The sequence below is a fragment of the Heterocephalus glaber genome, unplaced genomic scaffold (genome assembly GCF_053883595.1).
Source record: "Heterocephalus glaber isolate CG9 unplaced genomic scaffold, H.glaber_assembly_v1.0 deba00001550, whole genome shotgun sequence".
NCBI lineage: Eukaryota > Metazoa > Chordata > Mammalia > Rodentia > Bathyergidae > Heterocephalus > Heterocephalus glaber.
Genome location: NW_028258343.1, coordinates 21682352 through 21706072, shown reverse-complemented (window position 1 = coordinate 21706072; position 23721 = coordinate 21682352). Strand labels below are relative to the sequence as shown.

Genomic DNA, 23721 nt, shown 5'->3' with positions numbered 1-23721 from the left:
AAGCGACAGATTGGCAGAGAGAGAGAGGAGAGACTGACAGAAAGACAGAGACACACAGAGAGAGTCTCACACACACACACACACACACACACACAAGTCCCTCAGGGTCACGTCCTCAGGGACCTAACATCTTCGTACTGGGCCACACCTCCTAGTGGCTCCATCCCTCCCAACAGCCCAACAGCGCTGCGGGATGGAGCCTGGTGAGCACAGGACCCTGCAGGAGCCCTAAGGACCATCCACGTCCATGTGTTGACACCGTCAGACACAGCTTTGCCATAAGAATGATTAACATGTGAACAGGTCGTGAAGGAGAGATGAGCAATGCAAATAACAGAAATTTCAGCACCCTAAGCAAGCCTATAACACAAGACTCAAATAAAAATTCTAGGAATAACAAAGCACCGTGTTAGAGATGAAGAAACCTTTTGCCCTGCGATCAACACAATGACATCAAGGGAGGAAAAATATCAGCAAACTTGAACACAGGTAAAAATAAATTATCCAAGGCAGCATAAAAAGAAAAACAAAAAGAGATACAGCAGTAAGGATGTGAAAGCAATATCAAAAGCACATGAAATTGGAGTCGCAGAGTAAGAAAGAGAAAACTGTATGGGAGAAACATCTGAAGACAGTATTACTGACAAGAACAAATTATAGCACCTTTCTATTCAAAATTTATTCAAGCTAAAAAGATGACATTCAGAAGGTACTGTCAGGAAAAGGGAAACATCTCTTTAAATTTTTATACCCAGTACTATAAAAGAAATTTTATGAAAGGCAAGATAATATAAAGTATTTTTCAGACCAAACGAAAAAAGGAAAGCATTGCCATTACCAGAAGACTAAGCCTAGAAGAAAATCTCTCGTCAGCAGGAGCATGATATTACGTGAGGATCTGAATTCAAACAAAGGAATGAAGAATAAGAAATGGCAGGAAAAAAATGAAGGAAAATAGGAAGTTTTCCTCTTCCTTAATCATTTGAAAAAGATAAAGCATCCAAACTCAGTTAAAACAATTATAACCACATACAGGTAAACTTCAGAAAAAGAAAAATTACTAAGTACAAGAATGATATTGTGTTGGAATATAAAGGTCAATTCATCACAACATTAATTTTAAATGTATACACTCTCGATAACAGATCTAAAATATAAACTCATGTATCAATAAAATTTAAAGGAGGAAGAGACCACTGAGGCTTCAAAATTTCCCTTTGCGTAACTGATGAAGGAATAGCTCCCTGAGGGCCAGGAAGCGGAAGAGAGGAGACCGAGAGGGAGCAGATGACAGGCAGGCGTGGCTGCAATACAGCCAGGAAGGAAGGTTGTGCCCAAGGCTCCACAGCACACCACGGAGACTGCAGTTCACAGAGGTTTATTATGTCTTTCCAATAACTAGAAAAGGCTCCCCCGTAAGAAGAAATGATACGATACATGTTGGAGGAAATGAAAATGCTTATTACCCAGATTCAATTATTGCATTCTGTGCATGTATCAAATTAGCACACTGTACCTCATAAATATGTGTTATTAGGACTATATAAAAGGAGAGACTATCAGTAAAGAGATAGAAATCCAGAATAACAGTATCAATAAATGTGACATTTATATGATACTGCATCAAAACACAGACCATATAATATTTTCAAATTCCCCCAGAACATCCACAAGTATATGCTTGCAGGATGTGTATAGTAATGGAGAGTGAGATTTGGTTAAATTTTTTTACTTTATTCTCAAATACAATTTTTCTTTAAAAAAGGATCAGCAATCAAAATATTGAAAAGCAGAACTGACAGGATTTTATAATTTTTTATAATTTTTCAAATATTGGACTTTTCAATATGATATATTTTTAGGGGGATGAAAATTTATTGTAAATATTACCTAGTCAACTGGACAAATAAGATTAAAAGTTGCTACTTCCTTTTGGACAATAAACCTTCACAAAAGTCTCATAATATTTTAAACCATCCATTTTTTTTTTCACCAGATAGATTACGTCTGTGATCTGGCTTCACTCCGAGAGGAAAAAAAAGCTGTCCAATGTTAAGCCAGTTGGTACATTCTAAACTCCGTGAAGCATGAGTCCACTGGCCTCTGAGAAGTACCAATTAAAATTTCCAACCACAATTTTCTTACCTTCTAAAATTACTTATTATTAAAATATGCCAACTATACACAGACTTTGTTCTTTCTTCTAGCTCATTTTAAAAGCTACATTAATAAAAAGTTATGATTTGACACATTCTATTACTAGAAAATAATATTGGTTAAAATTCAAGCTTTGTTCAAATATTTTGACATTTGAAAATGAAAAATTACACCAGATTCTAGTTACCATAATTTTTCTTGGCAAAATAAACCTACCTTTTGACATTTGAGCTAATCTCCAGAACCTCTGTTTAACTCGAGGTAATAGACTAATATATGAAATGAGATATAAATATACCATGAATGTTTAAATTTTTAAAAAAGTTATTAGAGAAGGGCCAGGGATTTAGCTGAGTGGTTCCGCCGCCTGCCTTGCAAGCACAAGGTCCTGAGTTTGATCCCCGCTACCAAAAAACAGAAAAAGTTATTACAGGAAAAGATGTTACCATTAATACTCATCTATCTAAATCCTCCCCCTTTCTTTGAACACACTTATCCCATCATTCTGGGCATTTCTGCAGCAGTTCTGAAGTCCTCCTTCCTGAGTGTCTTCAGGAAGTGTGATGAAAAACACAGCAGCTGCTGCCGAGTGCCATCCAAGGGGAAGTCAGGCTGCTGTAGACATGATGCTGTCCTCATCCACCTTATTTGCCAGATCTGGCACTGTGCGACTCCTGACTCTTCCCCCAAACCAAAGCAACCTTGAGAGGGAAACGTTTTGAGTTGATTCAAGACATCAAGGCAGCCAACACATTACTGCAAGCACCCACTGAAGAGGACTCTGAGAACTGCCTCTGAAAATGGCAACATGCTGGCAGAAGTGTGTTCAAAGCAAAGGGAAGATTTTATAGGAGATTAACAGCATGTGCCTTTCACTGTAATAAGTTTTTAATTTTAAGATTCACCAGTTTTCAATCATACCTAATGAATGGTTTAAATTTGTAATTTATATTAATGATAAATATGACAAATGTTTTAGATTAAGCAAAATTATATGCTTTCATTTGTCCCTCTTATGGAATTAAGCAACATATTCTCCTTTCTGGGATCCTGATTAATTGATGTAGGTGTAAGAATCACACATCTGTGCGATTCTTAATTCAATGAGGATCCATAGTACAGTTCTAAATACTCTACTTTTATCAGTAATAAAACTAGTAGATTGTTATTACCAGCCAGCTTGGCTCATAAACAAAGTAATTTATCATTAGGTGCTCTATCTGCAAATGCTTTTAAAACAGTCAACTCAGATGGTTGGAAAGAGAAATAAAAGAAGACATTGATTCCAACTTTCTAAAGAATGCAGAATACTCTGAAAATCAGAATGAAGTCATTCATAAAAATCTCCAGCAAGAAGCAACAGAGGGTGAAATGAAGTGATTAAATGAACTACAGAAAGACTACAGAAATTAACCATGGAAAGAGAACACTTTGAATCAAAACTGCCTTTATCAGTTATACTACATTTGTAATCACTGAGGTTTTGCTGTTACTGAACCTGAATCTACCCTTGCTGCCACAGTTACCTCTGTCTCCAGGAATGACACTGGAGATGTGTTTCCTTTGGATTTGTTCAAATCCAGTGGAAGACAGACTAACTTTTCTCCCTGTGACCTTTGCTTTTCACTAATATGCCAATGTTATAAAAATTCAGCACAATTAGCAAATGCTGAACACATTTGTATCCTCAGCACCACAGCGGGTTTTTGGAGGGAAAGGTTCATCAGTGCTCTGTTTTTATGAATCTTTTATCCACCCACATTTGCGGCGCATAATGTTCACATTCCTTGTGCAGAGTTGGTGCACACACACAACACATCTTCATTCTCTTCTTCATTCCTCTTCCCTCCCCTCCTCCCCTCCCTCCAATTCTTGATCCCTTCCCACTTGAGAAAGATCTCTCTCCCTACTTCCTATTATCTAGCTTTTATTTTGCTGTTTTTTTAAAATGTGATAACATAATTCAAAGCTGTTAAAACCCAAATGCCCTGAATGGCTAGTTTTATCTTTAGCCGTCAGATAATATCTTTAACAGACATTTCCTTGGAAGGTGTCTAATATTATCAGAGAAAAAGTACAGGCATCCTAAAGCTGGACAGAGCAGTCAGACACTCCAGGATCCCTCTTAGTCCCTCCTACCATGGCACACCATGCAAAGTTCTCTGGTGATATCGCATTGCACTTGCTGAAAACAGGAGGAGGTGACATACTTCTGTATGTCTATGACTGTCTATGTCAGTCCCCAGGACCGACATAGATTTTATTCAACTTCTTTATCTATTTAATGAATATAACACGTCTATTAGCAATTCATTAAGCTGCAGAGGTTAACGGGCCACGTGATACACTTACCAGCTCATGAGAAGGGTCTTTCGGTCTCATTCGGCCTCCACTTTGGAAGTGTTAGGTACCAACGTCCTCAGACATTTCTAAACTGCAAATGCATCTTCTGGTCTAAAATTGCTGTTCAATGTTTCCAACCAATTTAAAGTTAACAGTCTTAGCTTTTAGTTTTGTTGTTGTTTTGTAGATCTTAGCATAGCCCATGCTCAAAAACTACACAACTCTAACCAGACATAAAAATGAACTTGAGCACACTTGTAGAATAATCAAGGATCTGACTAAAACAGATGCAATCAAAAGGAAAAGGATTAAGCACCTATTATGTGATGGAGGTTAAGAGAGAGGAACGCTGAGAAGTGAATGATTAATGCAGATAGAAACAGGAAAGAAATAAAAGAAAGTAACAAAAGGTGTTGCTGGATTCGAAAATGATATTATGGGTAATATTCAGGAGAAAAATTCCTGAAGAGAAGAGAAGTGAAAAGAGGATCGGCGGAACTCTTCACTGTCATAGTTATCACGCCGTGGCCCCCACTGCGGCCTGGCTGTTGTCTGGTTGCCTCTGTGAATATGCTGTAGATTTCCTTTTGGAAAATGCTTCGTTGTAGGTTTTGGTTTTTTACTCTAGATACATATTTTGGGAATTAAGAGACTTTAATGCATCTTTAATGTTTATGCTAGTCTGGCAAGCTTTTAAATTCCACTTCGATTCTTATTATCTTAATTCAATTTCCCTATTAAAATAGAAACTATATTAAGACTAATTTTTCTAACATCATTTGCATTTTTATTGATGAAAGTAGCTTTACTTATTGTTTCATCTTAGTGTAGAAGGCATATTTATCCAATATAAAAATTTCCAAAAAACATACACAACCATGAACGCAAAAATTTTGAGAAACATATACAAATATGACCAAAGTAAGTTACCTAAATTCCTTATCACAGAAAAACAGCTGTTAACATTTTGATATCTCTCTTTTCATGCATCTCTTTCACTTTTTCAGTTATCATTAATACTGGCTTAGTGTCCTCAGTTATGTCACTCTTACCAGATACTGACCATCGTGTCTGAGTTTGAGTTAAATACATGCCAATACAATGCAATGTGCACACCAATCTGCCCACTAAAACAAGACAGTTGATGTCTGAGTGTGACTGTCTAACACCAAGGGCCATTCCTGCTGCACACTAAATATCGGCTATCATCTGGGGACTCTGGACAGTGGGTCTGGATCCACATTAGGACAGTTACACAGTTAAGAATAGGGGAGCAGAGGAGCAAATATAGAGAAGTCTCTTGAGGGAAGAATAAAACACAGCATGTGTTGTAGAAAAGAACTCAGTGAGTCACATGAGCACTTGATTTGGGAATCGGCATGGTCAAGAGTTTTAAAGAGTGGATTTTTTAGCAAGAAATTTTATTTGTTTTTCCAACTCATAGTTGTGTCCACTTTGAAAATCAAAACAGAAAACTTTCCTGCTTTGTAGATAAAAATATTCTCAAGCCATGATACATATTTAATTCAGATACCTATAGGCGTTGAGGAAGTTTGTAGAATCAAAGATTTATCTTGCCTCAAAATCTGGGCCAAATGATATTACATAATCTAGTAGAATGCCATATATTTACACATGAAGGATTAGATTACCTAAGAAGCTAATCAACTGTTACTTAATAAAGAGGAACTTCTCTTAAAAGGAGAAATGAAAGAGAAGAGAAAAATTGACATCTCCTGAGCTCTGTTATATAAATTATCTCACGTAACCATCAGTAGTACCTTTCCAGATGAATAGTAGTATCCCCATTTTTACACACAAAAAGGGGGGGAAGTATGCCTGTTACAGGGCAAAGATTCAACCCAAGACACATCTGACACAAAACCCCCCATATTTCTGTGATTCCACGCAGGTTTTCAGATGCAAGTGTCATGAAGTATATTGAGGACTCCTCCTGCACCCTAGTGATAAGGTGATTCAGCCTGGAGTGATGAAACTGGCTCCAAGGCAGGAACAGGGCTTGGCGGAGAACAGCTGCTCAACCCATGGCAGCCAGGAAACAGAGAGGGGAAGAAGCTGGGAGTAAGAATCCACCCTCCCAGGTCACACCCCAGGGACCCACTTCCTCCAACCAGACCTCCCTCAGCACAGCACATTCAACTGAGAACTCATGAATGGATGAATCCACTGATGAGTGTAGCACTCCCTGATCCAATCACCTTCCAAAAGCCCCACCTCTGAAAGGAGGAGACCCTTGAGGAACATTTTGGATATAAACATAACACATGCTATAATCAGCTTGTGCCAAATTATCTTTAAAAGCTCTTAAACTTCTGACATTATTTCAATATTTATAATATTCACATGTTTTAGTGATTTAATTTAACAATGACATTATTACCATGTATTACCACCATATGCTACTACTGTCATTTTTTCATTTTAACTCATTTTCTTTTTTAAAAACAAAATTAATAAAATGTCACAATGGAAAAGCATTAAATTTTATTAAAGAAAAAAATCTAATCTTAGTGAAATACATGCTCTCCCCAATGAAAGTTCTGTATGTATATTTTTTTAAACTAAAAAAGAAAAAGAGAATCTACACAAGTGTGTCTTCATGTGTGCATGTATGTCTGTATAAATTTAGCTACCTCTAAGAAGTCTACTCCTGGTCACTTGCTATTATACCCTTCTATTTGATTCTGTACATAAAGATTGTCTGATATCTTCTTGTTCCTTTAATTATTATTTTTTGATGGTTGATTTCCAACCAACACTGGAATATAAGGTTTATGTTAGAAATCACCTTAATTCTCTTGTTATACATGTATTCTCAGAGGTTGGAAAATATAAGAGCCCAGTTATTTTAAGACATCTAGAATAACCTTAAGACATACTGAAAACAAAGCAATCAACAGTGAAGGTGCCTAAGGACTAAAAGTTATAATAGACAATGTGAAATAGGAAGAAAAGGAGCAAAGGGGAAAGGGAAGTGGGAGGGGTAAGGGAAAGGAAAGAAGGGAATGGAGTTAATATGGGAAAATGAAAAAATGGAAACAAAGTCTTTGTAAATAGGGAGGGATGGAGGGGTTGAAGGGAGGGCAGGGGAAGGGGGAAAAATAAGAACCTAGAGAGATTATGTGAAGGTGCAGATTTCCAATGATGAATGTCACTATATTGTATACCTAAAATGTACCAATAAAATTAATAAAAAAGTGAAGGTGCCAAATTACTTTATATCAAATATTTATTCTTACTATTGAAAACCAGACCTTTCTTTAAATATTAATTTTGTTAGCTGTTACATCAAAGTGACAGTCTTAGGCACTGAGAAACTACTTGTAAGAATAGTCTAACCACCACACGGGTGATAATCTTCATATTTAACTGAAAAATGTGCAGTCGTCACTGGGCTTCTGAGATGTTTCTCTTGAACACCCTATTTGTGGCTTGGGAACATTTTTCTTTTCTAATGTGGTTTGCTTTTTTGAGGTTTCACATTTTAATGGGCTTTTGTTTTGTTTTTTATTCCCAGTAGCACTCACTCTCTTGGCCATGATTTACCTATTATTTTGTAAGAATTTGCTTGGTTTTGCTTCCCTCAGAATAGCCTCCTACTCAGAAATTTGATCAATTCGTATATGAGATTCAAAATTTGCTGAAGTTGGAATTTTATCTTCAGTTAGTCGTTTTCTATCAACTGGCCTTTCATTCAAGTTTCAGTAATTTATAAATCAACAGAAAGATACATGCTTACTTTTTTCCCATTGAGTCCAATTTTGCTCTGAAAATAAGAACTGTTTCCTATAGAAATTAAATTCAGACTTTTAATTTCCTTTACCCCATTCTTAATTTAATTCAAACCAAAATGGCAGGATTCTAAGTCCTAGAAACTTATTATACTTTCTATCTGACTTAAGGATAATATTTAGAAAACTTTTATCCAACTGAAGGGGACAGAAAGACCCATCTCTGGTACTGGAATTTAAGTTTCTGATTCATTAGATCTAAGCATTTTGGACTGTCTCAATTTCCATATCAAACCCTGAATATCCTGCACACTGTTTACCCAGACTTACTGACTATATATATCTGGAGATTACAAATGATAGAAAGGCAAGTTAACCCTGAACTTCTGGAGAGGAAAGCACATCTCCTCCTTGAGTGACAAGTCATGTGTAGCTTAATGATCTTCTTGTCTTTTCCAGAGAAAGAAACAGAGATGAACCAGTTCATAAATATTTCTTTGTTCCTGTTAAATCCAGTAAATCCAATTACGGATAACAGAAGTAAGGGCAGATAAAATGGGAAATCTCTCTAATTTGCAAGAAAGGCCCAAATATTCAAAGGCTTTCTCTTACTCATTTTCAAATAACTAAAAATACTTCTCTTATACCTTAAGAAGACCTTCATGTTTATGTTGAAAGGTCAGCAACTCTAGATCATCAGAAAGTTAAAACTTTCAAGAAAAATAAAAGACCTCAGAGATCCAATCAACTATATCAAGGAATAAATTGAGATGGGTAGATACCAGATTTGAACACAGGTCTCTCAGACCTAAGCAGTGTCCATTCACCCCAAGCTTCCTAGTGATACGAAGTTTCTTTACCTTTAGAGTTGTGCTTCAAAAAAAGAGACAAGACATAGTGAAAAAATAACTCCAAATAAACTTCTTACCTACTGGAAAACAGGTTTTATGAAATTTTCTGGGATGAAAATACTCAACAAGAATAGAAAATATAAATACAGCTGTTCCTTATTTAGTGACCTACCTGGTTAGCAACTGTTCAGACCTTCACCCTAGGTGCACTGCTCAGACTTAACGACCTGCACTTACAGGATAGGAACGTGAGGAGCAGTGCAGCCTTATGGTGGCTTCTTCTACAGCACAGTCCTATAGTTTTATGACCTGTTATACATTACAGTGCTGCATGTAAGAGTTATGCAAATAAAAGCAAAGTCATCCTGTTGGCTATTTCTTTGACCGTTTTCTTGAATACTGTAATGCACACAATGCAACTCAGTTGCTAAACGAGGGATGTCTGTATGCTGCAAACACAGCTTTAAGTCAAACATGCTTTCAAAATCATAAATTTTGTGTGTCTGATTCATTTCACTTAACATTATGTTCTCAAGATGCATCCATTTGCCTACGAATGCTTCAAGTTTATCTTTCTTTATGGCAGAGTAGTACAGTACCCTGTTGGGTATAAATACCACATCTTTCTCCGTCCATCTGCTGATGGACGTATACACCATTTCCAAGATCTCTCTCTTAGAAATGCTCTGCTATGAACATGGATATGCATGTATCCCTATAATATGGTGACGTTAAACTCTTTTGGGAAGATATCTAGAAGGAATTAGCTGGATCAAATGAAATTTCTATTTTTAATGTTTTTAGGGTTTTTTAATATTCAACAGACTTTTTTCAAAGTTGACTAAACTTAAAATTAGGTCCATCGATCTTCTACTTCTTTTCTTAGCCTTGTTCTGTTGAAATACAAATTATAAAAATCTCTCGCATTACTTCGACTATAACAACTCCAATGCTGTCTAACGTTAACAACCACTCCACAAATCCACGCTACCTGTGCTAAACAGTGTCATTTTGTCAAGTAAACAGTTTCCATTGGGAAATCTGCACTCATCTGGGGGAAAAAGATCTATCATTCTAGGGATTGTACTAAGGAAAACACATTTTTAAAAAATTATTTTTGCCCTCAATAGTTCTACAGTTTTGCCTGATTACTGTTTTGGCTTATACTTGGAACCACACAATGTTTATAGTCCTTTCATTTTAATTTTATTTCCCTGGACTGCCCATAATTCCTTCTAATCATTTCAGCCATGGCAATTTTACCAACTGTGATAATGCCTGCTTCAACATTCAGGTTTTATGGATTTCGTTACGCTGTTCCACTGGCTTGGCACATTGGTGTCGTATCATGCAGCCCAAGTTTTCTCAGTAGGCCTTTTAATCTAACAGTCATTAATTGGAAACACAACTTCTTCCTGAATTGTCATTCTGTACAGTTCCCTGTAACCCTCCTACTCTATACATTATCACTCTTCCTGTGAGAGAGAGAAATGTCAAACCTGAACAAAATGTGCATCCACTCATCTTTACCTTTTAATCTTATATCCAGAATAAAGCTTAACCATAATTCTGTAATATTAAGTAATAGTTATTGTAAAGTTATACTTTTCAAATACCCTAAATCAAGTCCTAAAGTAAAAGCACGTGTGATATTTCTAAAGCCAAACTGTAGAAAAATAACTTTTTCTTTTAGAAAAATAATTGTCAAGCCACTGGCTCAACAAAATATCTGAAATTTAATTCAGAATATAAAAGTCAAAGAATCAAATCATCGGCAGAAAAACTATTGAAGCATTTAAGCTCCACACTTCAACAAAGGCCTTTAGATATCCAAGATAGTAATAGTAGCTGCTATTCAAGATTGACTATAATTCAACAAAGAGATGCTGCCTCAGCCATCTGCTACATCCTTTTCCAGCACACGTAAATGAGCTACCGTGTGTGTCACCGCAGAGAAATTGCAGAAAGCAGTGGGATGGTGTGAAAAGGGAGGACTGAGGCTTTCCAGGCTGCTGTGGCCTACCCTTGACAGGAGATGCGGAGCAGCAGCTGCTCTGGCTGGTGTCCCCAAATGCCAGCATGTGCCACTGCCTCCGATGTCCCTCATGGTGGCAGAATCCCAGGGCCTTGGCCCAGATGCTGAACAGGAGGTGAGCCAGCCAGGGTCAGTGCCTCAGGGATACACGCTTAGCAGGAAGCTGAAATCCAGGACCTTTAAAGAAATAAAAGGTCATTGCAGACTGTTACACAAATTTAAAATATTTCTCAGAGGCTCTTGGGATAGGAAATTAAATATTGCCAAGAAGATATTTTAAATAATTCAAATTTTTAAAACATCCTTGAATGCAGTCATTAATTAAGATGGCAGTGAAGTAAAATCCTTTTGATATTGTCTAAGAATCAACTCTCTTCAACTGAAAAAATACTTAATGCTAATTGGTCAATACTAAGTGTGCTATAGTTTTTTTAACCTGTTTTGTCTCTTCTAAATCTATACAAGAACATTTCACAATCAAAATGACTTTTAATGATGGAGCAGCTAATCATGCTTTAACAAAAGCCACTGCCCTTTAGATGGTAACACCCTGAAGCCCTGAGGACCAGTTAGAGATTTCAATCCCTGATCCTCTGCAATGAGGCGTTTATAAATCCTAGACCCATTTAACTTCTGAGACTTGAAAGCTGCCAAGTTATGCTGAAGTTCACCCTTATGATTGAAATACTATTTTCTATTTGATCTTGAAGATGTTAAGTCCGTGGCATGAAAACCTCAGTGTCAGTGAAAGTTAACAGGGAACTTTGGGAAAGGACCCAAGAGTTCTCCAGCTCTCAGAAGATAAGACCGGCTGTGAAGCGTCAGTGGGTTCTCACAAGCTGTCTTTCTGCCTTGTGCCTTTTTAGTTATCAGCTCTCCAGAGTCATCTCTGCACCACATCCCCTTGCTTGTTCCTCGTCCTCCATTTCTACAGTGATTCGCAGCCCGAGTGATCTCTTCAGTGATGGGGATGTGTGGAAAGATGTGGTCTCTGGTAATCCATGGTCTCTGGTAATCCGTCGTGAGCCTGAGAAACCCCTCTCTGTGCCCTCCTGGATGCTCAGCCTGCAGCCTGAGCATCTTCACCCTGCCACAGGCCGTGGGAAATCAGAAAGCCATGCTCGGGAATGAACGTTTGCTCTGAATCCCTTAGTTGGAAGATATTATAGTTTCATAATGAAAATAGGAATGCTTCCTTTTAAAGGTTAAACCAAGATCGATATGTGGGACTTGTTATGAGGGATTTTCATCCTTTTTCCTCTGTATCCCCTTGTTTGGAACAAGACAAGATAGATAAAAATCCCTAATGTCTTTTGAAATCATATTAATCGTGTCATACTTAGGCAAATAGACCTTCCCTATACTTTTTCTCATATTTCTTCCTCTGGAAAATCATTGTTATCATGAACTAAAATAATACTTCTGTTCTAGCATGCCATAGACAAAAAACACTTCTTTGCAGCATTTCATTTTATTTGTTCTTAATTAACACATAATAATTGTACATATTTCTTTAAATGCTCGTGTGTGAGGTATTATGATCAGATCAGGATAGCTGACAACTCCATCCTGTGAAACACTCACCACTTCTCTGTGTTGGGAAAGCTCGAAATCCTTTCTACTAGCTATTTTGAAATACAGTATACAACTAGTTATTGTCAACTATAGCTGTCCTGCTGTACAATAGAGAATGTTGGGTTATCGCTCCTCTCCAGCCGGCCCTATACCCCTGAACCATCCTTCAGCTACCCACTCCCTTCCCAGGCCTGCATTCCAGGTACCACTCTGCAACTCTGTATCTCTGAGGTCAACCTTCTGGCCTCCATATGCAGTGAAAATATGCAGTATTTGTCATTTTGTGTTTGATTTATTTACCTACATAATGTTCTCCAATTCCATCCATGTTGCTGCAAAATTTTATTTTGTATGGTTGAGATATTTTATCACATATATAGTCACATTTTCTTTATCCATTCATCTGTTAATGGACATTTGGTTTGATCCTATACCTTCACGACTGAGAAACATTTTCTTAAACCAAGTACCAAACTTTATTAAAAAATCACAAAACTTTATTGTATGCCTTATTTTTTCCAATAACTCCAACCTAAAAAGGGAACATACACATGGCCATTGTGTCTAAATCAATTAAAATTTATTTGTCATACCAAAATCAGTAACAGTAATTTCAAATGTTACCACCAAAATATGGCATTTGAGGTGATAGATATATTAATTAGTTTAATTTAATGACTCCTCATATCCATAAATCTTAGGATCACTTTGTACCCAGTACATATACACAAATGTAATTTGTCAATTTATATGCAATAAAAATTTTTTAAATTGGATTTATTTTGGCAGGGAGTACTGGGGATCGAACTTGGGTCCTTGTGCTTGCAAGGCAGGCGGTGGAACCACTGAGCTAAATCCCTGGCCCCTAAATTGGATTTTTAATGTAATCTTTTATCATTTGAAGTTATTACAAATAATGTGGAGTGGATAATGGATATTTTTATTATCTCATATGTTTTGCTGTCTTTAGTCTTGTTTGTGAGTTTAAAAAGTCCAATTATTACTAATTGCTTTTTGTACAAATAAAGTATTTTATCTGATCTAAATTTCAGAAAGTCCCTCCTCAGCCTGTTTTCTTCACCTCTCAGTTGGACCACATAGGCATGATACTAATTCAAGTAAATACTATACCTTTCTCCTTCTTAGAGAAGAATATTTTATATCTGAAAGAAAGTTGAGTATAGGTTAAAACACAATCAACTTTTGGTCCCTAAGTAAAAATTCAGACATTATTAACTTTTTTAATATTATGACCCTAAGGGCTGGGGATTTAGCTCAGTGTTTCTGCTGCCTGCACCGCAAGTACAAGGACCTGAGTTCGATCCCTGGTACCAAAAAAAAAAAAAAATCATGACTCTAAAACTAGCAATGCAGCATGCAGTGAGCAGGTATAGGCAGTGCTAGATTGGGTGCTAACTGGTAGGTGTGGAGGTAACACTAATGGAATAGTGTAGATGCTAAAGTTGCTCAGACCCCTGGCTTGGTGGGAGACAGCACACACAGTGCTCCTCTGGATGAAGGCTAAGGTCCAAGACAGGATAGGATGGTGCCATAGAAAATCTCCCAATTGCTGTGTGCATCCACATGGGGACACGTAGATAGATATAGGAGTTTTACATAAATTCTCTCACTAAAGAGCATTCATTTGGAAGTAGCCCAACTTTATATTAAAACATACCATAAGGCACTTTAATTAAGACATACTGTTGATGCAAAAACAGACACATCGATAAAGTAGGATATATACAAGAAATGTCAGAAATATTTGTTTGAAATTATATTAATTTTAATAATGTTATATATTACAAAGAAATAAAATCAAATGTGAAAGAAGAGACAACTGAGGCAACTATTTCAGAGAAACATCATTTTAGATCATCTCTTCACACCATATACCAAAATAAATTCCAAGAGAGAGAAATCATGTAGAAAATAAAATACTAGGACAAAATATAAGTCTCTTTTTACTAACTCTGAATAGGTAAGGGCAGCTTAATTCTGAATACACTGGGACACTGGCAATGCATTTAACTCTGTGGAAAGGTAAAAGTTCAGTGCGAACAATAGAGCTAGAACTCCAGTGAGCTGGCCCCTGCGAAGACAGTACTAATGTCATTACAGACTGACCACGCACCCTGAAGCTGCTGGCTTCTCCTTTGTCATGGCAGCAGAGTTTGCCTCTGATTGGGAGGAGGTGTGGCTCTACATCCCCATTTATAACCCCAAACTCTTTCCACTAATTCAGAATGTACAAATGAATGTACCAAGTTTGAGCTATTCCTCAGTTAAGTACTAACATAATAACTAAAATATTTTATGAAAGCCAAATTTGAAATGTTAAATTTAGAAGATATATGAAAACTGTTCAATTTCAAGGCAGTGACTGATGGGAAACATACTGAGATAATAGATTTTATGTGTTCTCACCACAAAATCATAGTAAGCATGTGAGGATGCATGTGTTAAGTAGCTTGGTTCAGCCATGCCGTAATGTGTACATATTTCACAACATCATATCATTTTCCATAAAATATATAATTTCTGATGCATTGGTTTTGAAAAATAAAAATGTAAGTATGAATAGAAAGAAAAAGAGTGACTCTTGTGAACTTCCAGTCACAGGACTTTGATCTTAAACTAAGAAATCCCATATGCAATTTCCAGAACACCAGGCCCTGTTACTCTGCAAGATAATTTCATATGGGGAGCAAGCAGCAGGATAACAGCCCTTTGAAAATAAGATTCTTTTTTACTCAGGAAAACAAAACTCTGTTTAATAAAAAGCAAAGAAAGAAGCAACTCCCAAACATGAAGAATTTGCTTTAAAAATCACTGCCTATCAGAAGGAAGACTGTCTCTGCACATGTTTTCTTTGCTCTTTCATCGGTGAACACCCTTCGGTTAGGATTCTTATTTTTGGATGAGTGATTAATTGTTTCATGCTGATTTTCCCCAGCAAGGTATAGGTTCCCCCCAGCTGCAAAAATTATCCCACCTCCGACCAAAGGCTCCATAGGCAAGTCAGGATATGATCTTTCAAAAGCAAACAGCGCGGCTCTGCAGGAGTTTCCTTAGGAATTTGAGACCCAGCTTGTATGAGGATGGAAAGTTCTCAGCCGTTATCACCGCAAATCTGATCCAAAAAACAACCACACAGGAATCGTTACTCTTAACTTTCAGGCAGGACTTTTGAAAATTTATTTAATTCGCTCACTTTTCTTCTAGACTAAATCCATATTATTAGCAATAGAAGTAAGGTAAAAAGCTTGGTGCAACTTGTTCTGAGAGTACCTTATGTCAGTGCTAATTTGGGGCATAGTTTCTATATAGTTCCCAAGCCAGAAACACTGGTGGTATATCTATTGGCAAATATTGATGAAACAGATTTCTCTAGATAGATTAGATTTATTACCTGTCGTTTGCTCCAAAAGAATTAGAGTTTAATCTGTGGGCGTTCAAGCAGAGTCAAAAGTGTAAGAAACAATTAGATACATATTTGCATAGTTGTCCTATCACAGAAGTCTGAAGAAAGTAAAACCAAATTGATTTCCTTTAGCTCTGTCAGATTCTGCAGGGACTTGGCCAACTACTCCCTAACCTGCCAGAAAATTCAAGGGAAGTAGAACTTGCATCCTGAAACTGACTCACAGTGACCTAATAAACCAGTAGGACATCAGCACCATGGAGGATAGTCACATGCAGAGCAAGACATCCTGGCTTCTCCTTATAAATGTCCTTTCTTTGCCAGAAACCTCTCTCTTACTCTATTCCACTATCCTGGAACCATATCCTGCATTCTAACCTGGAATTTCATTACACAAAACTGTTGCCATGCAGGGGCGGGGACTTTTATCTCCTAGTTTCTTTTCTCTTCCCTTTGAGGAATTATTTTCCCCTCAAGATGCAGCCACTCAACCAGAGATGACAGCCTGAGGCCTTTCTCGCAGCCCTCTGTGCCCATGTGCTTGGTTTCCTCCTCATGATGATTGAGGAGGAGTAATGTGTGCAACCCCACTTCTGCTCTTGAAAGGAGAAAATCACTTATTGTTTACTTCCTTACATCCTACAGCCTAGAAAACAAGGGTCCTGAGCTAGATCCCACCCAACCCTCAAGGCTAACCTTGGGAACAGCAGAGCAACAATGTGGAAAGCACCTGGGCTCCTGGGGAGCTCAGCAGCTCCTCCGGCTCTGTTAAGCATCTGTTTTGTTTGAGCCACTGTGTTTCTGGATTTCTTTGTCAATGTCTCACCTCATTCTTGCAACATTGAGTGTGTTGAAATATTGCCAATGGTGATGGTTTTGCTCAGGTCTATAGCAAAATTCTACTATGAGGGTCAGTGTTTCTCCTCCTTTTGAATTCTTTGTGGTAAATGACTTGAGCAATTGGCCTTAGACAGCCTTGCTACATCCAGGCTCCTATCGTTTAGCTCTATGACATTTATTTTCTCATCATTTCATCACAAGTTATGACCAAAGATATGATCTATGTTTAAAATTATTTTTAAAATAATTTCAGTAAAAGACATATTGAAGCTAATCCCCCTCAAAATATTTCCCCAGTTTTAAATGCACTTTCCCACCATTCTTGCACCTTTCTGAAGCAGTTCTGGAAGTCCTCTTCATGAGGGTCTTGAGGAAGTTTGATCAAAAAGTGGTGAATGTTGCTGCCAAGTGCATCCGACAGAAACACGGGTCTGTAAACACAGTGCTGTGTCCTCGGCCCCTTACTCACTGGATCAGGCACTGTGTGACTTCTGGCTTTTCTCCAAAGGTCAAAATGACCATGAATAGTACATGTTTTGAACTGATTCAGGACATCGAGGCAGTCACAGTAGTACAACTACTGACACGGATGGAAGAGGACTTCCAGAACTGCCTCAGAAAGTGGCAAGAGCAGAGGGCCAAGAGTGTTTGAAGTGGAGGCGAGGATATTTTGAGGAGGGTTAATGGCAATGTATCTTTTATTGCACTAATTTTTTAAAACAATGTAAACATCTGCTAGTTTGATCCCACCTCATATACTGTCATCATTACTCGAAGTTTTCTTCACTGTCCCCTGTGGTGAGCCTTATCTCTGCCTTCTTGATGGTCACCGCAGAATGCGCATTAGCATGTCTGCCTGTTGTCTACTCTCTGCCTGTGTCTGAACAAGGGCGGCCAGGCAGCGGTAGGAGTGCGCTGACGCTGACCAGATTCATCACATGTCACAGTTCTTCCCAAGCGCTTGCACTTTACAAGTAATGCTCAGTGTAGGAGGAGCACCATGGCAGTGCTGCTGTGGGAGTTACTCCAGGATACGAGAGCTCATATGCACACGTGTCCAGAACTGACAGCATTCTGCAACCTGGATTCATCACAAGCAATGATATTACTCTTTTCTTTGCTCTTTGATTCCTTTTTTAAAAGAAAAAAGATTAAAAGTAAAGTTTCAATAAGACAATGTGTGATTTGAGGGGAAGGGTAATTAAGGGAGGTTGAGGCACAGGTACCAAACACAGAAAGAAGGAATAAGTGTTGGTTTTCTGCAGCAGAGAGACATGACTAGAGTTCCCAAGAGCAGCCCAGTGTATATTTCATGAAGGTCCATAGAGTCCAAACATAAAGAAATGATAAGGAGATTGAAATGCTAATTACCCTGACTTGATCAGTGTCCAGGTGTTGAAACGGCACTCTGAGTTCCATTAAGGTGTAAAATTAAGAGATATAAATAAAATATATGTGCAATTGTGTTCACAATACTTTACATAATATCTGCGATTTTCTATTTTTCTTACAGCTAGGAAATAACTTTCTTTTCATGTGTAGTTCTATGTTAAACAATCTGAGGAAAGTGAATAAATACATATTTCATACTGCAACCTGCACATATGTTTGTGTAAGCCTTTGGTAGAATATAATTAAATATCCAATTATTACATGATTTAGTACACAAGCAAGCTACTGGAATGAATACCTTTCAAAGCTAAGGGAAATTGTTAGATTTTAAGCATTAGAATCACCAACATAGGAAGACAAAATAACTTTCTAGGCAGTATGATACGATAACTTTACCTTGTAGAAATATAAAGAAACTTAAAGTGTGCACATTTCTAAGGAAGAAAACTCTTCTTTTAACATTAAAGGATTGTGATTCTCATGAGCAAGGGCTTTGTTTTCAGCCTATGGACCTTTTGACAGATGAACCTTATTCTGTTTTCCCCTGTTTTGACTGCTAAGACATAAGAACAAACTTATGTACCCAGTCTGGAACATCATTCTAGAGGGCATCTTATCTACCTAATCTTATTTCCCTTTGCTTCTTTTAAATTATTTTAAATCCTTCTTATTTTAAAAAGTAAGTATTTCTTATTAGTTCTCAAATCATTTTTGGAACAGCACAAATTCTTTATTAATTTACTAGTAAATTTTGCTAACACATGGTATATGGAGTTAGCCACATAACACACGAAAAGGAATAAAAGTATGGTATGGCATGGAAATGATCATTATATTATCCTCTTACTTCTGTAGGATCAATAATTAAGGGATGCTAAAGTTAATGACATTTATTACTTTAATAGTGTTTATAAAGACCTTGGATGTCAGATGTACAAATTCTATTTAGCCCAGAGAGAAATAAAGAAACAAGAAAGCAGATAATTCCAAAGGTTCAAAATTTCAGAACTCTGGTTTTATGAACCATTACTAACTTCAGCTTCAGACTGACATATGGTGGCTTATGGGTAAGATGAAACATAACCAGCTTTATTATTTTTAAAGTGTAGATATATTTAAATATAACCATAGAAATGTGTTTTGGTTGATCCTATTTCTTATAACAAATGAACTCAAATTAGGAGTAAAAAATACATCTTCTATAATATTTGTGTGGATATATGAATCTTTATGACAGTATTTTAAATAGAATAAAATAACAAAATGGTTGAATGTTGGGATAGTTTTTACTGATGGTTCAGAAGGAAAGAGAAGAGAAAACATTTCTTTTTAGAATTCTTTGCCTTTATTAGGTGCCTAATTTTACTCTAGATCTTTCTATTTTAGGTGAAGACTTTCATACATGAGGCAGTTTAACTGGGAAAGTTCTTGTGTATACCTCTTCCAGCTCAACTATTCCATGTTAATGGGGTTTTTTGTTTGTTTATTTCGGTTTTTATGGCACTGGGGATTGAACCCAGGGCCTTTGCACTGAGCTACATCCCCAGCCATTTTTCTGTCTTTGTTTCTTGATTTTGAGACAATTTCACTAAGTAGCTACGTTGCCCAGGCTGGGCTCAAACTTGGGATCCTCCTGCATCAGCCTCCCAGAGTTCTGGCTATTCATTGTTTTTTGAGTACCTTCCCTCAATCCAACAAGCTTCCTAATTTGAACAATCAATTATGTGCTTGCTCTAAATAGGATGGATTTCAGTAGCTCTCCAGAATGATAAACAGCCTGAGGCCTCTCCCCAAAGGCACATGCTTCTGTCCCTGAGAGACAAACTGAAGACACAAGAGGGAAGGAGGGGTGACCCTCTGAGCGCTATACTGTTCTTACAAACAGTCTACTAAATTCTCTAGGCCTAGTCCCTATTCCGGGATTTCTATTCAAATACATGAAAAACATTCCGGCCAAGTTAAAATTCATTAACTCCCTACTTCCATGCATCTCAGGAACTAAACACATTTTTTCAATTATGTCATTTATTGCTCAAAACTGACTTGTAAGTATTATTTCTACTACCTCCATTCTAGAGGTAGGAAAATCTTACAGAGGAAAATCAATTCACCTGAATTCCACCTGCTCAGTCACAGATGCAGAACCCAAGCCTAACCTTGCCATCTGGGCTGGAGCGCTCTCCGCCCTGCTACTCTGGGACTCATGAGGACATAAGATGCACACTTGAGTTACGGTAAGATCTGCTCCACCTGCCACAGCTCCACTGGGACACCTACCACAGCTCCAGAAATTCTATCTCTAGCTGTGTGGGTTAGGTTTCCTGCTGCCGGACAAAATACCTGAGACCCACAGATTAAAGAAAGGGAGGTACATTTGGCTCATGGTTCCAAGGGATTTGGTCCATGGCCAGCTGGCTCCAAGGCAGGAACATCATGGCAGAAGGGCATGAGGAGACAAAGCTGATCAGTTCCTGGCTGCTGGGAAGCAGAGCAGAGGACCAGCCCCTGAGGGAAAGGGGCGATGGACCAGACAGACCCCAGGACCACTCCACCCAGACACACCCAGACCAGTCCGATGGCTTTGTTTAGCCAGTGGGTGGTGGACATGTTACAGATGAAATACCACTGTGGGCTCTCTTTACATTTCTAGATAGTTTCTGGTTTAAACTTGTAGACTCATGTGATCCTAAAGAAGCTGACTTCCCCAAAGGTCCAAAATAGACCACATGGCCCAAGGTCAGCTGATGTTGTGCGTTCCTGTCCTTTGGCATCAGGATCGGGTCAAAGACGAGCATGTGACAAAACCTAAAAGCCTCAGTATTTAGGTCAGAGCACTAGGACAGGGACTCTTCCACAGGCCAAATGTGAAAACAGGTACATTCCTGGGTCTACTGGACCCCTTTAGAAGATCCTAGAGACAAGGTAACATCACATGATGCAGAATCAGGAGATGGGATGAGATTGAATCCAAAGTGGCTTTTAAAAATCCACTGACTCAATCCACACCTGTCCCTGGCTTTTTAGTTGCATAGGCAAATCAAGTCCATGTATCGTTTAATGAGTTTGTTAAGATGAACTCACCTGAGTAAATGAACAGGGAGTTGTGCCTGCGTGGTGGACAGACGTCTCAGAAGGAGTGCTGTCCAGAGAAGAGGGATAAAACGCATTCCAGTTTTCTCAAGGGCTGGCAAAATTACGATATTTTGTAGACCACCAAATCCCTTGGTGCAGTCAGTGCCTAGGAAACTATTTTAAAAGATAAATTTCTAGATTTTCTTTCAGGACATTTCCATATTTTATAACATTCTATTCTCATAACAGTGCTGTCAGATAAGAATTACTTCAGCTTTATGGATAAGAAAGCTGGGGTGATTTTTCCAAGACAATAAATCTATCAAGTCTCTAAAAGCAAGGATTTATAACCAAGTCTTCTGAATTGAATCCTTTTTTCATCCCGGCTACCCTAAGCAGAACTGGATTTCTCCTCCCCATAAAATTGAGTGGTGGACCTTAGCCACCCAAGGTAGCTGGCAACCATGGCGAGGGACAGCGGCGTCCCAGCACTCTGAGACGTTTCTGGGAGACAGAGCACAGATGATGCATGTGAAGGAAACATGTCCGACCTTCCACACCAAGGATCAGCTGTCGCTTCTCCCCGTGAGCCACCTAAGTGGACCATATCTGCCTTCTTCCAAAGGTGGAGAATTCATCAGTCAATTCTCAATGGCCAAAAAGGCCTCTTCAATAATGTGTGTACATTTTTCCATTAAGTACTTAATGGCATTTTGCCATAAGGTAGAAACACCTCAAACATCCCCCAAATAAAGATACTATTTAAAAATAATAACATCGGGCCTGGGATTTAGCTCAGTGGTGCCGCCTCCTGCCTGGAAAGTGTAAGGTCCCAAGTTCTACCCCCGGTACCAAAAAATAAAAATAAAATAAATACATAAATAAAAATAATAACATTGAGTGCTCCTCACCCATGTAGGGATGTAATATTTATAATTATTATGCATGTGAGGAAACCAGAGTATAGAGAAATTAAATGACTTTCCCAGACTCAGAAGCTACATCAGAATCCAAAGATTATGCCTTTAATTCTCCAAACTAGAAGGCTGCTGCCTTATTTCATTATTTTTGACCAAGCCATATTTTCTTAGAATGTCACCTTAAAAGTGCTGCCATTCTGTTCTCTCCCTGCCTACATCAACATCCTGCTTAGGAGACCGTGGCTTCTGACATTTCAAACATTCCTATTCTTATCTGCCAAGCCAAAGTTGACATTTTCCCATCCTGACCCTACCTGAGATTTGGAACCACAGGTGATAATATATAATCAGATAAATTAACCATAGCTAATGGATTGCTACTTAATGTACATCTTCTCAAAGAAAGTGCTTTAGCCATTTTAAATAAATAACATTAATCATAAGGTGATTACAGACATAAAAATACAATAAACTAAATGTATGTCTATTGAGGTGGATGCAGTAAGAGTCAGCAGGAGGGCAGTATGTCTAATGGGCTGTGTTCTGGCACCTGCTAAAGCTACTTCCTGGGTAGGTATGTTCGTCCATCCATCATCGGGTAACGCATAGGCATTGCTGCAGTAGGGTATAGGGACAAAATCCCTTCAGTGTCGTCCCTCAGTCATACAAACTAGAGCCATAGCCTTGCACTGGCCTAATCACAGAGCTCAGCTGTGTACTCCCATCATTACACCACACACCTGCAGAAGACAGACCATGATTTACACATTAGCTGACTGTTATAGTTTGGGTTTGAAGAGGCCTCAGAACCTATGTATTCAAGGCTTGGATGCTAATGGGCTTTGGGAAGTGTTTGGCTTTGGGAAGCCTCTAACTTCACCCCTGGGTTAATCGGCTAACGAGATCATGAGTCAATGGCACTGTTAGAAGGGATGGAGACAGGAGCTCGGTCCTCAATGAAGGAAGTGATCATATAGCTGCAGCCTTGGGGACTCTGTCTGGCCCCCAGTTCCTCCCTCCCAGGCTCTTCCCTATCTCAGCTTTCCAGGTGCCAAGAGGTGAGCAGCTCTGGCCCCCACATCTCCTCTGTGATGCTTCACCTCACTTCAGGCCACAGCAATGGAGCCCGCTGACCATGGATGGAACCTTGGGAAGCCATGAGCCAAAATAAACCTCCTTGACTTTGTAAGAAAGTAAGCAGGTTAAATGAAAAACAAGTTTACATGATTAACAATTTGGAATTAATGGTCAGAAAATCCCAAATTTATTCTGTACAATAATAATTTAAATCATTTTGTAGATTTCACCTGCTTTGCAAAATTTTTATTCTGGCCGTAATACTTTTAGTGTCGTGTCCTTA

The 23721-nt window shown here is 38.2% G+C and overlaps 1 long non-coding RNA gene across 13 annotated transcripts in view; it reads right to left on the bottom strand.

The window, feature by feature from the left end:
• Positions 1-2250: 2250 nt before the first annotated feature.
• Positions 2251-23721, bottom strand: part of LOC101725345 (uncharacterized) — a 35950-nt gene continuing 14479 nt past the window's right edge. For 8 of the 13 annotated variants that reach the window (XR_015442584.1, XR_015442578.1, XR_015442582.1 and 5 more), the window contains 2 exons: positions 21451-21615; positions 11328-18108 (listed from right to left, as the gene is read on the bottom strand). This is a non-coding gene — a long non-coding RNA (uncharacterized LOC101725345). The other 5 variants (XR_015442579.1, XR_015442574.1, XR_015442580.1 and 2 more) reach the window with 5 other exon arrangements.